We start from the raw sequence: 16,516 nt of genomic DNA, 5'->3' as shown, positions 1-16,516 counted from the left end.
GTGCCATTTCACAAGAACATTCTGGAGACAAGGTCCTTGGAGAATGCAGCACTAGGAAAACCAAGTAAGGAAGCTGTGATATTAGGGATATAGAGAGAAGCAAGGAAGCACAAGAAGATAATTATAGGTTTCTAGCCTATGTCTGGCACACTTTCTAGGAGTTTAACTATCCCATCCCTGCCTCTAGATTGTCTTCACTGGATTCTGACCCATGCTAAAATTTTCCCTTATTTTTCAAACTTCTCTGAACCAAACCACGCACTCTTAGGCCCTTGCTGCAAGGTTGTTTTATATATTTTTTCTTTCTTTCACTTTCTTTGGGGCCTGTTGATGTTGATTTCCCATTCTGTTTTCAAGCTCTAAAGCTAACTCTGCCAAATACGCTCTGCTTATCCTTTGGAGAAGGATACTTCCCCAAAGAGACTTCAGTTCTCATGGCTAGCCTTGGAACAGCCCTTTTTTGTGAAACCACAGTTATTTGGAGGTCTCCAAAAAGCATCCAAGTTTTTTCAGTGTCAAAGAAGCTCCTTAGAGACAGAACACTACTTTTTTTATGCTACTAAACATCCTTCACAGATGAGTAACCCTTGGTTCTAAGATTAGGTAAATGTTTTTGTTCTACTTCCCAAGGATGAGCATCCTACCCTCCTGGAGCAATTTTTGTGACTTTGCCTAAATTGGCTCATTTGTTCTCTTCTCTTTGTTTCGGAGTCTGAAGTTCATCATCAGGTACATAGTTGTCTTCACTGTGTTTCTCAAGAGGCCTCAAACCCCGGTTTAACAAATTGTCCTGGTCTTAGGCTATACCTGCTCAAACTTTCAGAGGTGGATATGTAGGTTGATCCCTCTGCAATAATAATAATAACACATGTGTAAACAGAGCAGTAAATATTATAAAGCACGCCTGCTTATGATTTATTGGAATCCTGCCCTGTGAAATAGGTGAATCAGAGGTTATTATCCTCATTTTCAAAAGGAAAATCTGTGTTCCAGAGAAGGGTTGTGACTTGCGCAAGGGCACATTGCAGGACTATGTAATTCTTAGTCTAATGTTCTTTGTGCTCTGCAATGGGCCTCTGGATAAGGGTAGCTTACATCCACAGTGGGATCAGTCTTCTCCTGGCAAGTCCTTTTTTCCAGGGCCAAGGAGCTGGCAGCCTTAGAGTCCATCTGGTCTCCAGTGGATGAAGCTTTCAGTGATTGGTGGTAAGCCGCACCCCCCAGTCCACTCCATTAGGAATGTTCTGTTTGAACTGCTGGAGGCACGAAAAGCACTGGGATATGTAAGCATGCGGCGGAAATCTGCTTTGTATTTGCAGTTTGCAGACTACAAACCACAAAGCACTGGTTTGGGGCTCAAGAGGCCTGAGAATGTTTGAGCAAACTTACAATCCAAGGAAAGGGCAGAATTTCCAGTGCCAAAATATTGGAAGAAATGGAAGAGGCATTTAAAAGAGAAACAAAAAAGATGGAAGCGAGTGAGAAGGCTGAAACCCATTTTGTACCATTTGTTAGATGAAGGAAAACTGAGACTCAGAAAGATGAGAGGATCTAGCTGAGGTTCTACTATCAATGCTTGACAGGGGAAAGATTCAAATTCACTTTGTGTGCTCCCAAAACTGGTACACTCTCCACTGTATCCCACTGCCATGCTAGGTACCATCAAAGGAAGGTTTCCTTGTCTGGTTCACTGTCTTTCTTCCATTCAGTTAAGGCCTACGCTGTTCAGCTTTCACATCTCCAAGAAAAACATTGTGAGAGGGAAGCAGGGCACAGTGATAAAATGACTTTGTTTTGTCTGCATGTATATTGAGAGAAGATGAGGGAACCTTCTCCCAGCATGCTCAGAAGGGAAATAGTTTCTGCTGGCTTTCAGCTGTCTTGCTTTATATCACTTTTAATCATTTAATAATTTATAGTAGGTGATTGATAACACATCTGACTCAGACACCCAGAGAAGGAGTTTTCCAATAACTTGGCTTTGTAAGTGACATAAAGAACTATCTAGCCTTGGCAAGTTCATTACCTGAAGTATAAGCTAGAGATCCTCATAACTGTTTTCAGCTAAACATCTGGAGGAGAGTGTTCTGTCTGGATTTAGACCCTGAGTGGGCCTCCCATTTGCTTTATGAACTTTGAGTACTTGTTGAAGTCTCTGTTGCCTCTGAGTAGGAGAAAATGTCCATTCTTCAAGTGCAGGGCTATGGTAAGGATTAAGATGAGCTCATATTGGATGTGCAATGTGAGATAAATCTTCAGCCTGTTCCTTGGAACCAGGTGACTGCTGTCTCTTTTCAAATAAGTTTGTACCTAGTTGTTTGATTAAACATGGGTAGTAAGAAAGATTAGTGGGCTAGAAGTCAAAATATCAAAATTCTAATCTTAGCTAAGTCTCTTCTCCTCTCTTGACCTTGGTTTTCACATTATAAAATGAAGAAGTGAATTAACTAGTATTTAGGAGCCTTCCTATTTCTCACAGACTTACTTGGACATCCATTGTATCCTTACAAAGATTTAAATACTTTTAAAATACTTTGATTTTAAAAAAATACAGAAGTATTACATGTTCACTTAGAATAAGAAAATTGAAACAACAAAATAAAAATAAAATGAAATAATTCAATTCCTAGAGATGATTACTGTTAAAATTGGGATATTTCTTCTTCTGAACATTTAATGTGCATTTATTTACAACTATGTATTGTATTTGAGTTTTTATTTCTAAAAATATAATCATATTGTATGTACTATTTTGTAACCTACTTCTTTCATTTTATAAAGCAACACAAATATTGTGCAGAGGTGGAAAATGTATGCCACTTTCCTCATGTTGTGGGTTTAACACACAAGAAGATGTCTCTCACCCTTTTTTTTTTCTTTTTTTTTTTTTTTTTGGGACAGAGTCTCACTCTGTCGCCCGGGTTGGAGTGCAGTGGCCGGATCTCAGCTCACTGCAAGCTCCGCCTCCCGGGTTTACGCCATTCTCCTGCCTCAGCCTCCCGAGTAGCTGGGACTACAGGCGCCCGCCACCTCGCCTGGCTAGTTTTTTTTGTTTTTTTTTTTTGTATTTTTTTTAGTAGAGACGGGGTTTCACCATGTTAGCCAGGATGGTCTCGATCTCCTGACCTCGTGATCCGCCCGTCTCGGCCTCCCAAAGTGCTGGGATTACAGGCTTAAGCCACCGTGCCCGGCCGTCTTTCACCCTTTTTTATCACAATCTCACTAATTCCATGTTTTCTGCTTCCCATGAGAGGAATTGTTAATTCAGAGAAATTTAAGGCACCATATATATTGATGGATAAGTTTGTTATACTTAAAAAACAGGATCAGGCCAGGCATGGTAGCTCAAGCCTGTAATCCCAGCACTTTGGGAGGCTGAGGTGGGCGGATCACCTGAGGTCAAGAGTTCAAGATCAGCCTGACCAACATGGAGAAACCCATCTCTACTAAAAATACAAAATTAGTCAGGCATGGTGGTGCATGCCTGTAATCCCAGCTACACGGGAGGCTGAGGTAGGAGTATCATTTGAACCCGAGAGGTGGAGGTTGCAGTGAGCCGAGATTGCACCATTGAACTCCAGCCTGGGCAACAAGAGCAAAACTCTGTCTCAGATAAATAAATAAATAAATAAATAGGATCTCTCTTTTCACTTTAATTTCACTACCTACACCTAGGCACTTATGGCTTTCCTCTACATCTAAAAAATCCTCTAAATTTACATGTGCATCCTCTACATTTAAAAAAAAAAAACTCTCAAAACTCAACAGTAAAATGTTGACTTCTAGCATAACAGTGGAAGGAACTTCACTGACCAGTGAAACCAGTGAAAATTACTTTTTCAAAAAAAATCATATAAAAGTTTTGGAAATTGTCCAAAGGACAAAGAGCAAATGAAGAAACATCTATTCAATAAAATCTACAAATATTTATTTAAAAAAAGGAAAGTCTTGGTATTTGAACCAAGACTGCTCTCTCTCATCCTGCTTCCAGCTTAGCAAGGTGAAGACTCAACTCCAAACTGTTGCAGCCGAGGACACAGGACCTCCTCTTTCCTCAGTTCCCAGTGGGAGGTCTTTCTACCCAGAAGAAGCGGGATTTCAGCATTTCTCACATTGCCCCCCTAGATGCTACAACCAGTGGAGGTTATAGTGAAAGGAACTGAGAGGAGATTCATAGATCTAATGAAGATACAGCCTAAACCGTAGACTAAGTTTTGAGGAGAGAACTAGGGAATAAGATATCTGGGAGGCATTTTGCTGAAATCAGAAAAAACAGAAAACACTGACCACTGTTCCATAAAATGAGCCACAGTGTGATAGATTCATTTGTAGAGTACTTTTATAACCCAGGTCTTGTTGTGAATAAACGATAGAGCAACAGGGCAGCAATAAGTGGAGCATAACAATTGGGTATGTTCACAGAAGAGCGGAAGAGAGCCCTACCACCTTCAAGTGACTGTGTTATACACAAACATGCATCTCTCTAAGAAGCAACCTCACAGACTTAACTCCCTGTGAAGGATTCATGGAAAGTAGAATTCACCAAAATAACTCAGTCACTAAATAAATAAACAAGTAAATAATAAGAACAAGCCCCAGGAGTGAGTGTACCAGTATCAGAAGTGCTAAAACATATTACCTAAAATACCTAGTTCTCCCCAGAAAATTACAACAAATGCAAAGAAACAGAAAACTATGACCCACACAGTGGAAAAAAGCAAGCAAAAAATATTGTGCAAGAGTGACCAGATGTCAGATGTAAGAGGAAAAGATTGTAAAGTAGTCATTATAAATATGTTCACAGAACTAAGAGAAAGCTCAACTAAAAAAGTAAAAGAAGGTATGACGACAATATTGATCAAAAAGATAATATGAATAAATAGAAATTATTTAAAAGAATCAAATAGAAATTATTGACTTGAAATGTATAGTAGCTGAAATAAAATACTCATTAGAGGGGCTCAACACTAAATTTGAACTGGCAGAAAAAAAATGATGACCCAACTTGGAGTTAAATCAATAGAGGTTACAAAGGACAGAGAGAAAAAATAATGAAGAAAAACCAAGAGTCTCAGAGAAATGCGGGACACCATTGAGTACTCCAGCGTGCACATAATACGAGTACTAGAAGGAGAGGAGAGAAAAAAGAAATATATTGAAAGAAATCATAGTTGAAAACTTCTGCAATTTATTCAGGAAGCTCAATAAACTCCAAATAGAAAAATACAAAGAAAGTCAAAAACAGATGTATCATCATAAAAATGCTGAAAATAAAAGAAGCAGAAGAAAATCCAGAAAGTAGCAAGAGAAAAATGACATACGAAACCACAATAAGATTAACATTTGATTAACTGATGTCTCTGCAGAAACAATGGTGGCCAGAAGGCAGTCAGATAACCTATTCGAAGTGCTCAATGAAAAACACTATCAAGAATTATATATCCAGCAAAACTGTTTTAAAAATTAAGGCAAAATAAAGACTTGCAAGACAAGCAAGAACTGAGAGAGTTCATTGCTAGTAGACTTGCTGCTATAATGTGAATGTTTGTGTCCCTCCCCATATTTACATTTTGAAATCTTAACCAGGTGAGAGGATACGTGACCTTTGGAAAATGATTAGGTCATAAATGGGATTGGTGTCCTTCTAGAATAGGCCCAAGGGAGCTTGTTCTTCCCTTCCACTACTTGAGAAGGCACTGCCTATAAGAAAGCAGGTCCTCACCAGACACTAAATCTGCTGGTGTTTTGATCTTGGCCTTCCCAGCCTCCAGAACTGTGATAAATAAATTTCTGTTGTTCATAAGCTATCCAGTCTATGATATTTTGTTATAGCATGCTGAATGGAATAAGATATAAGAAATACTAAAAATATTCTTCAGGTTGAAAGCGAGTGACCACAGATGGTAATTTAAATACAAATGAACAACAACAAAAAAAAATGGTGCCCATAAAGGCACTTATGTAATTCTAGTAGATATTCTTAACATATATATTTTACTCATTTTCTCTCTTAACTGATTTAAAAAGCAATTATCTAAAATAACGTGTATAATGTATTGCTGGGTATCATATAAAAAGTAATATATATGTAATATATTTACCAATAACAGCACAAAATAAGTGGGTGGAAACAAAGCTGTAAGTGGCTAAGGAAAGGATAAAAGATGGTAAATCAATAATTATAACTATGTATTGTTGGCTTTTTGACATCAATAGAGGAAATATGTGTAACTAAAATACAATTTAAAAAGGGAAAAGAAATATAGCTATACGGGGTAACATTTCTATATGTTGTGGAATTAAGCTACTGTAAATCTGAACATGATTCTAATCAGTTAAGATATATGGTAATCTTAGCACAATCAGTAAAAAAACCTAAAAATCACAAAAAAGCTCATTAATGAGATTAAAATGCTGCATTAGGAAATATTCATTCGATGCAAAATAAATCACTAGAGGAGGAACGGAGGAACAAAAAACAGTATGAGACATATGTAAAATAAAAAGTAAAATTACAAATGTAAATGCAAAAATATGAACAATAACATTAAATACAAGTGAATTAAACAATCCAATCAAAAGACAGAGATTGTCAGGCAGGATTTTAAAATATATCTGATCCAAGGGGAGGCACAGAAAAATGGCCATTTAGCCATTATCTCCATTGATTATCCCACCTTGCCAAAGAACACCAAATTTAACAACTAGCTACACAAGAATGCTCCCTCATAAGAACCAAAAATCCAGTGAGTAATCACATTACCTAATTTTAACATTATATTTAGGAAAGGATCAATGAAGAGGGTAGGAAAGACAGTCTTGACTAATTTACACCACCACTACCCCATCCCCCAGCAGTGGCCACATGGCACAGAGAAAGAATCTGTGCATTTGGGGCAAGGAGAGTACAGTGATTGTGAGACTTGGCATTGGAACTCAGTGCTGTCTTATCATAGCAAAAAGCAACATGGGGCAGAACTCACACAGAGGCCATGGAGGGAGCATTTAGACCAGCACTAGACAGAAGAGAATCATCCATCCCAGTAGGTAGAACGTAATTTCCAGTAAGTCCCGCCACCATGGGCTAAAGTGTTTTGCAGTTTGAAATAAACTTGGAAGGCAGTCTAAAACACAAGGACTACAATTTTTGGTCAAGTCTTGGCGATGTGCTGGGCTCAGATTCAATGGACTCTGTGTACACACAACCTAGTGAGACACCAGCTAGGGCAGCCAAGAGAGTACTTGCATTACCACTCCCCACCCTCAGTCAGCAGAGCTTGTAGCTCCAGGACAGACTCCTGTCTGCTTCAGGAGAAGAGAGGGGACAGCAAAAAGGACTTTGTCTTGCAACTTGGATAACAGCTCAACCATGGTAGAATGGGGCACCAGGCAGAGTCCCAAGCCCCACTCCTTTCCAGGTCACAGATCCCAGATGATGTTTCTGGATACATGCTGCACCAGGATGGAACCCACTGCCGTGAAGGGAAGGACCCAGTTCTGGCAGGATTCATAGACCGTTGCCTAAAGAGCCCTTGGGCCCTGAATAATCAGCAATGGTAGCCAGGCAATACTCACCTTGGGTGAGACTCAGAGTTGTCCTGGCTTCAGGTGTGATCCAGCACAAAACCAGCTTTGGTGGCTATGGCAAGCCACCGTGGTGGTAGCTATCTCCTTTTGCTTGAAGGAAGGAGAAGGAAGAGTAAAGGGGACTTTGTCTTGCAGTTAAGTACTACTTCAGCTTCAGTTGGATAAAGCACCAAGTAGTTTCCTGGAGCCCCTGATTCTAGGCCTTGGCTCCTGGATGGTGTTTCTGGACCTCCCTTGGGCCAGTGGGGAGTCGATTGCCCTGAAAGGAGAGACCCATGCCTTGCAGCATTCACCACAAGCTGAATGAAAGAGCCCTTGGGCATATAGTGAACATCAGTAGTAGTCAGGCAGTACTCACCATGGGCCTGAGGTGGTGGTGCCCATAGAGAGAGACTCTCTTGCTTAAAGAAAGTAGAGGGAAGACTGGGAAGAACTTTGTCTTGTGGCTTGGATGCCACCTCAGTCACAGTAGAACAGAGCACCAGGAAGATTCCTAAAGTATCCAGGTCCAGGCCCTGGCTCCAAGACAGCGTTCCTGGGCCCACCCAGGGCTGAGGAAACTCAGTGCCCTGAAGGGAAGAACATAAGCCTAGCTGGATTCACCACTTGCTCATTGTAGAGCCCTTGGGTCTTGAATAAATATAGACAGTACCCAGGCAGTGGTCACCATGGGCTTTGGGCAATATCCAGTGCTATGTAGGCTTTTGGTCTGACCCAGCACAGTTCTTGTGGTGGCAGCCACAGCAATACTTGTGTCACCCTTCCACCAACTCCTAACAGCTCAGCACAGAGAGAGAGACTCTGTTTGTTTGGGGGAAAGTAAAAAGAGAGAACAAGAGTGCCTACTTGGCAACGAAGGAATTCTCCTGGAACTCACCCAAGACCACCAAGGCAGTGTTTCTCTGAGTCTGCAAGTACCACAGCATTACTGGGCTTGTAGTGTTCGCTAAAGCAAATAAGGTTGTAGTGACAAAAGACTTAGATCACAACACTCACATGCCTTCGAATATTTGGAAAGCCCTCACAAAAATGATGAGTACAAACAAGCTCAGACTGCAAAGATAATAAACACCTAACTCTTTAATGCTCAGTGATGAACATCTGCAAGCAACAAGAACATCCAGTAAAACATTACCTCACAAAACAAACTAAATAAGACAACAGTGACCAATCCTGGAGAGACAGAGATATGTGAGTTTTCAGACAGAGAATCCAAAATAGCTGTTTTGAGGAAACTCAGTGACATTCAAGAAAACACAGAGAATGAATTCAGAATCCTGTCAGATAAATTTAACAAAGAAATTGAATTTTTTTTTTTATTATTATACTTTAAGTTCTAGGGTATATGTACACAACGTGCAGGTTTGTTACATATGTATACATGTGCCATGTTGGTGTGCTGCACTCATTAACTTGTCATTTACATCAGGTATATCTCCTAATGCTATCCCTCCCCACTCCCTCACCCCATGACAGGCCTGGGTGTGTGGTGTTCCCCACCCTGTATCCAAGTGTTCTCATTGTTCAATTCCCACCTATGAGTGAGAACATGCGGTGTTTGGTTTGCTGCCCTTGCAATAGTTTGCTCAGAATGATGGTTTCCAGCTTCATCCATGTCCCTACAAAGGACATTGACTCATCCTATTTTATGACTGCATAGTATTCCATGGTGTATATGCCCATATTTTCTTAATCCAGTCTGCCACATTTTCTTAATCCAGGCTATCATCGATGGACATTTGGATTGGTTCCAAGTCTTTGCTATTGTGAATAGTGCCACAATAAACATACGTGTGTATGTGTCTTTATAGCAGCATGATTTATAATCTTTTGGGTATATACCCAGTAATGGGATGGCTGGGTCAAATGGTATTCCTAGTTCTAGATCCTTGAGGAATTACCACACTGTCTTCCACAATGGTTAAACTAGTTTAAAATCCCACCAACAATGTAAAAGTGTTCCTATTTCTCCACATCGTCTCCAGCACCTGTTGTTTCCTTACTTTTTAATTATCAGCATTCTAACTGGTGTGAGATGGTATGTAGCCCTCAGAAACAATAACACACATCTACAACCATCTGATCTTTGACAAACCTAACAAAAACAAGAAATGGGGAAAGGATTCCCTATTTAATAAATGGTGCTGGGAAAACTGGCTAGCCATATGGAGAAAGCTGAAACTGGATCCCTTCCTTACACCTTATACAAACATTAATTCAAGATGGATTAAAGACTTAAATACTAGACCTAAAACCATAAAAACCCTAGAAGAAAACCTAGGCAATACCATTCAGGACATAGGCATGGGCAAGGACTTCATGATTAAAACACCAAAAGCAGTGGCAACAAAAGCCAAAATTGACAAATGGGATGTAATTAAACTAAAGAGCTTCTGCACAGCAAAAGAAACTACCATCAGAGTGAACAGGCAACCTACGGAATGGGAGAGAATTTTTACAATCTACCCATCTGGCAAAGGACTAATATCCAGAATCTACAAAGAACTTAAACATATTTACAAGAAAAAATCAAACAACTCCATCAAAAAGTGGGCAAAGGACATGAACAGACACTTCTCAAAAGAAGACATTTATGCAGCCAACAGACACATGAATAAATGCTGAACATCACTGGCCATCAGAGAAATGCAAATCAAAACCACAATGAAATTGAAATATTTTAAAATCAAGCAAAAATATTGGAACCGAAAAATGAAATTGACATACTGATGAATGCATTAGAGTCCCTTACCAGCAGAAATAAAAAGAAAAGAAGAAATAATAATTGAGCTTGTAGACAGGCTATTTGAAAATACACAGTCAGGGGGAGGTCCAAGGCAGGTTGGCGGGCGGCCTCCCGCAGTCCTGGAGGAGGGGTGGGAGCGTGGAGTCCGCGGGCGATGCAACTTCCGGACGGGACTCCCCTCTGTCCTCCCCTCATGTCTCCCCTTCCTCTCACCTAGTCCCGCTCCATCTTCCATCCGCGACTCTTCCGACCGGAGCTTTCAGAGTATGGTTGCTCAAGGAAAGCCATCGCCGCCCCTGCCTCGGGGCCGAGTTAGAGTGCCTGTTGCTCTGTGTCACTCCCCAGGCCGCCTTCTTGCCCCCAGTGGCAGGCTCCGTTCTGTCTCCAAGCCCTCCCCCAAACTCCGTGAGTGGAAATCGGCTCCGCAGGACCCACTGGGGCCCAGCCCCTACCCGTGGTGCCCAGAAGACCTGGCTATGGCACCATGGGTAAACCCATTAAACTGCTGGCTGTTTTCAGGTTGAAATCCCAAAGATTGATGTCTACCTCTATGAGGTAGATATTAAACCAGACAGACAAGTGACCAGGCAAGATATTAAACCAGACAATGTCCCAAGATATTAAACCATGGAGGTGGTTGACTCAACAGTTCAGCATTCTAAATTAACTATATTTGGAGACTGTAGACCAGTTTATGATGGAAAAAGAATTCTTTACACCACCAATCCTGTGGCAACTACAGGGGTATATTTACATGTTACTTTACCTGGAGAAGGTGGAAAAGATCGACATTTTAAGGTATCAATCAAATTTGTCTCTTGGGTGAGTTGGCACCTACTGCATGAAGTACTGACAGGACAGAACTTGTTTGAGCCACTGGAATTAGACAAGCCAATCAGCACTAACCCTGTCCATGCAGTTGATGTAGTGCGACGACATCTGCCCTCCGTGAATACACACCTATGGGGCATTCCTTTTTCTCAGTTCCAGAAGGATATGACCGCCCTCTGGGAGGGGGCAGGGACTATGGTTTGGATTCCATCAGTCTGTTCGGCCTGCCGTGTGGAAAATGATGCTTAATATTGATGAAAGAGACCTCCGGCAGCAGTGTGGAGAATAGATAGAGAAAAAAAAAAACTAATCGGAGAAGCCAGTTAGGAGGCTTTTCAGTCACCAGTTCAAGTTTCGGTCTACATGTTACTTCCTTGAGAAGCAGTGTTTGACACCCTTTTCCCTCCATCCAGCCATCCCCCAAGTCTGAGTTAGGTATTCGCTTCTGTATTCCCATAGCACTGTGTAATTCCCCTATAATAGCATGTATCACCCTGAATTATGAATGTTTATTATTCTCTCTCTTCTATTAGAATGAAAGCTCCGTGAAGGGATTGTCATTTTATTCACCAGTGTATCCTCCATGCCCAGCACAACTTTTGGTAATATTAAGCAAAGAATGAATAAATAAATCCAAGAGCACAGGAGGAGGAGCATCCAAATGAGCCTGAAAAATCACAGAAATATTTGTGGTGGTATGTGACATCTTAGCTGAGCTTTAACAAGTATAATGAGACCAAGAGTTTGGTTTGAAAATGAGGTCCTCAGGAATAAATGATTTCTGAGGTCTCTAAGATATTATAAAACTTTATTGAAAGATCTAAGAGAAAATTTAAATAAATGAAACACATTACCCTTATTGAGAAGACTCAATTTTATAAAATGTCAGTTCTCCCCAAATTAATCTATAAATGTAGTTTTAATTAAAATTCAAATTGGGGGCCAGGTACGGTGGGTATGCTGGTATTTCCAGCACATTGGGAGGCCAGGGTGGGAGGCTCACTTGAGCCTGTGAGTTCTGAGCAACATGGTGAAACCCCGTGGCTAAAACAACACACACACAAAAAAAATAGCCAGGAATGGAGGCATGTGACTATAGTCCCAGCTGCTTGAGAGGCTCAGATGGGAGAATCACTTGAGCCCAGGAGGTCAAGGCTACAGTAAACTGTGATCTCGCCACTGTACTCCAGCCTGGGCAACAGAGTAAGACCCTGTCTCAAAATAAAATAAAATAATAAAATAAAATTCCAGTAGGGTATAGAATAACACTTGATAAGTTGATATTAAGATTTATATGGAACAATAAGTGACTAAAAAAATCCAATAGAGTTTTAAAGAAAAATAAAGCAGGAATTGCCCTACTTCCTATAAAACTGTAACAGTTATGCCACATGGCTTTAAGTGCAGGGACAGGCAGATTAGAAACTAGCCACCTGTATGTTTATGGAAACTGTAACTATCTGATGTAGTGTTTCAGACCAGTAGGGAAAGAGTAAAACTAGAATATTTAATAAATTGTGTTTACACAGTTGTTAACTGTTTTAAAAAAATTAGATCCATCTTACATCAGACACGAAATTTATTTCCAGGTGAATTATAATCTCAAATATGAAAAGAAAATCTTCAAAATTCTTTTAGGATAAAAATGAGAGAATATTGCTAACACCAAACAAAGTACAAAGTATAAACTGCAAAGGAAAATACTGATAAATTTGACCAAAATTTAAAAGTTGTGTAATGCAAAAAAAAAAAAAAAGCTAAAAATATTAGAAAATTTGTAGCTCATATAACTGAGAACTTTACAAAATATAAGGACAGATGAATTGAAAAATAGGTAGTTCTCAAAATAAAGAAACCCATATAGCCAGTAAACACATGAAAAGATTCTGATTCATTAATAATCAAGAACTTGCAAATGAAATCAATGTTACCATTTTATACCCATCAGATTTGTGAAATTAAAAAGCTTTATGATTTGCAAAAAGTGTAAGTTGAAAAGAAAAATTTATGAAATACCAAATGTTGGTGAGGATGAATTAAAAGGAACTCTTATACATTGTTTGTAGAAGTACCATTTGGTACAACTACCCAGGAGAGCAGTTCTGAAGTAAAGATGAAATTGCGTATCTTAAAACCCGTAAAGAGGTATCTTGCATGTGTGCCTAAAACAGTATATGAAAGAGCAGAAAATTGGAAACAGTCTAAATTCCTGTCAGTAGTAGAATGAATAAACAGTACATAAGTAGTTACATAATACTGTGATGTAGTACATAACAGTTAAATGAATGGACCAGATTTGTATCTATCAATGTGAATTATTAAAACAATGTTGCACCCAGAAAAAAAAAATACAATCAGAGGAGACAAAAGAAAAAATTATAAAATAGAATGAAGCACACTTACAAACTCTAGAAAATAGCCTCAAAAGACAAATCTAAGAGGCTTAAAGAGAAGGTAGAGAGATCAGAGTGAAAGCTTATTCAAAGTGATGGTAACAGAGAACTTCCCAAACCTAGAGAAAGGTATCAATATTGAAGTAAAAGAAGGTAATAGAACACGAAGCAGCCTTAACCTAAATAAGACTACCTCGACACATTTAATAATAAAACTCCCAAAGGTCAAAAATAAAGAAAGGATCACAAAAGCAGCAAGATAAAAGAAACAAATGACGTCAAAGGAACTCCAATATGTCCAGCAACAAATTGCTTACAGGTCAGGAGAGAGTAGCATGACTTACTTAAAGTGATGAAGGGAAAAAAATTATCCCAGAAAAGTATACCCAGAGAAAATATCCTTCAAACATGAAGGAGAAATACAAACTTTCCCAGGCAAACAAAAACTGATTAATTTCAAAAACACCACATGAAAATCACTGCTTAAAAGTGGTGTTGGACAGGAGTGTTAAGACTGATTAATAACTTGACTGTGGTGCATGGACATGAATCTATCCAGCTGATAAAATTTTATGGAACTTAATACACACACACACACACACACACACACACACACACACACAGGAATAAAATTCTGGGAAAATCTGAATAAGATCAGCAAATTGTATCAATGTCAGCATACTTGTTGTATTATTATGCTATAGTTTTGTAAAATGTTATCAATGAGGGAAACCAGACACAATGTACAAGGAGTCTTTCTGTATTTCTTTTTTTTAGTGTTAAGAACACTTAAAATGATAGCTACCCTCTTAACAAATGTTAAAGTATACAATATAGTATTGTTAAGATTATTCATATTGTTGCACGGTAGATCTATAGAGCTTTTTCATCTTACATGACTGAAACTCTGTACCCATTGAAGGCTACTCCCCCATTTCTCCCTCTCCCTAATCCCTGGCAACAAACCACCATTTTACTTTCTGTTTCTATGAGTTTGACTATTTGAGGTAATGTATGTAAGTGGAATCATGCAGTATTTGTCCTTCTATGTCTGATTTATTTCACTTAACATAATGACCTCTAAGTTTTTCCATGCTGTCACAAATGGCAAGACTTCCTTCTTTTTAAGACTGAATAATATTTCATTGTATGTATGTACCACATTTTTAAAAATCCATTCAGCTATTGATGAACATTTAGGTTGTGTCTCCTCTTAGCTATTATGAATAACGATAAAATGAATATGAGAATGCATGTATCCCTTTGAAATCCTGATTTCAATACTTTTGGATGCATACCCAAAAGTGACATTACTGGATCATGTGGTAAATCTGCTTTTAATTTTGAAGAACCTCCACGTTGTTTTCCACAATGGCTGCACTATTTTACACTCCCACCAACAGTATACAAGAGGTACAATTTCTCCACATCCTCTTCAACACTTCTTATCTTTCATGTTTTAAAAAAAAGATAGCCATCCTAACACATGTGAGATATCTCATTGTAGTTTTGATTTTCATTTCCTTGATAATTAGTGATTTTGGGCATCTTTTCACATACTTTTTGGCCATTTGTATGCCTTCTTTGGGAAATGTCTATTTAATATATTATTTATTGCAACTGCATGTGAACCTATAATATCTTAATTAAAATTTCAATTTAAAAAATCCTTCGAAAAATTCTGGTGTCAGCAATGATAAGTCAAGCACTTTCAACATATATCATCCATTAATTACAACCAAAATCTCTGGACAAAAATACAAAAAGCAAATCCAAAAAGCAAATCTCTAACTCTGAAAAGCTTATGGTGGTAGGCAGATTCAGGAGGTAGTCAAATCCTAAAGAATGACTCATATGGGAGTGAGTTTTAGCAGGCATGGACAGTGAAAATCCTCAAAGAAACTGTGTCTTGCTGGCAAGAGGAATGGCAAAGTGAACTACCCTGAACCAGAGAGTGTGGGGATTATCCTTGGTTTTTTTTTTGTTTGTTTGTTTTTTGTTTTGTTTTGTTTTGTTTTGTTTTGTTTTGTTTTTTGAGACGGAGTCTTGCTCTGTCGCCCAGGCTGGAGTGCAGTGGCCGGATCTCAGCTCACTGCAAGCTCCGCCTCCCGGGATCACGCCATTCTCCAGCCTCAGCCTCCCGAGTAGCTGGGACCAAAGACGCCCGCCACCTCGCCCAGCTAATTTTTTGTATTTTTTTTTTTTTAGTAGAGACGGGGTTTCACCTTGTTAGCCAGGATGGTCTCGATCTCCTGACCTCGTGATCCGCCCGTCTCGGCCTCCCAAAGTGCTGGGATTACAGGCTTGAGCCACCGCGCCCGGCCTATCCTTGGTTTTATTCATTTTTTCTCTATTTCTCTCCAGGCCCTGCCTCAAGAGTGATCCTAGTCGTCGAACTGTACTACAACAGCCATGGTACAGATATCTAACACCTAAAGAGAAAAGTCATCTTTCTGGTTAGAGAAACTGAGAATATGGGACCCTGTGGCTCAAAGAATGTCTAAATAATACTCTGTTAATTTTTTTACTTTTTTTCCTCCCATTACTGCTTTGAGGATGGCCTCAGTTGTTTGTAACTGCATGGCACCATAAAGTGACTAAAACTTTGAGGGAAATTTTATCTTTCTAACTAGAATACAGAGAAAAAGGGCCCCTAGGATCAAGACCATGTGAGAAAAATCCCCAAACAGAGAAATTTGTTTAGGTGATCCCCTGATTCTGTGGATTAACCAACAAAAGCCTCAGATACAGCCCTACAAAACAAAAATCAACATTATCTGGAGGGTTTTAACAAGATCCAGAGTCTCATCATAATATTCAAAATGTCCAGAATAAAATCCAAAGTTTTTGAATGTACAAAGAGCAAGGAAAAATGTGACCAATTCTCAAGGAAAAGAAAGATCAATATATGTCAACCACAAGATGACCCAATGTAGAAATGATTGAACAAAAACAATAA

General features: G+C 39.2%; 1 pseudogene; it reads left to right on the top strand.

Moving 5' to 3' along the window:
* The first annotated feature begins 1,289 nt into the window (after window positions 1-1,289).
* Window positions 1,290-11,817, top strand: LOC111531182 (annotated as a pseudogene).
* Window positions 11,818-16,516: the final 4,699 nt, after the last annotated feature.

Source organism: Piliocolobus tephrosceles, chromosome 12 (assembly GCF_002776525.5).
Source record: "Piliocolobus tephrosceles isolate RC106 chromosome 12, ASM277652v3, whole genome shotgun sequence".
Classification (NCBI taxonomy): domain Eukaryota; kingdom Metazoa; phylum Chordata; class Mammalia; order Primates; family Cercopithecidae; genus Piliocolobus; species Piliocolobus tephrosceles.
Note: the sequence above shows the minus strand (reverse complement) of the source record. Positions and strands in the feature narration are given on the sequence as shown.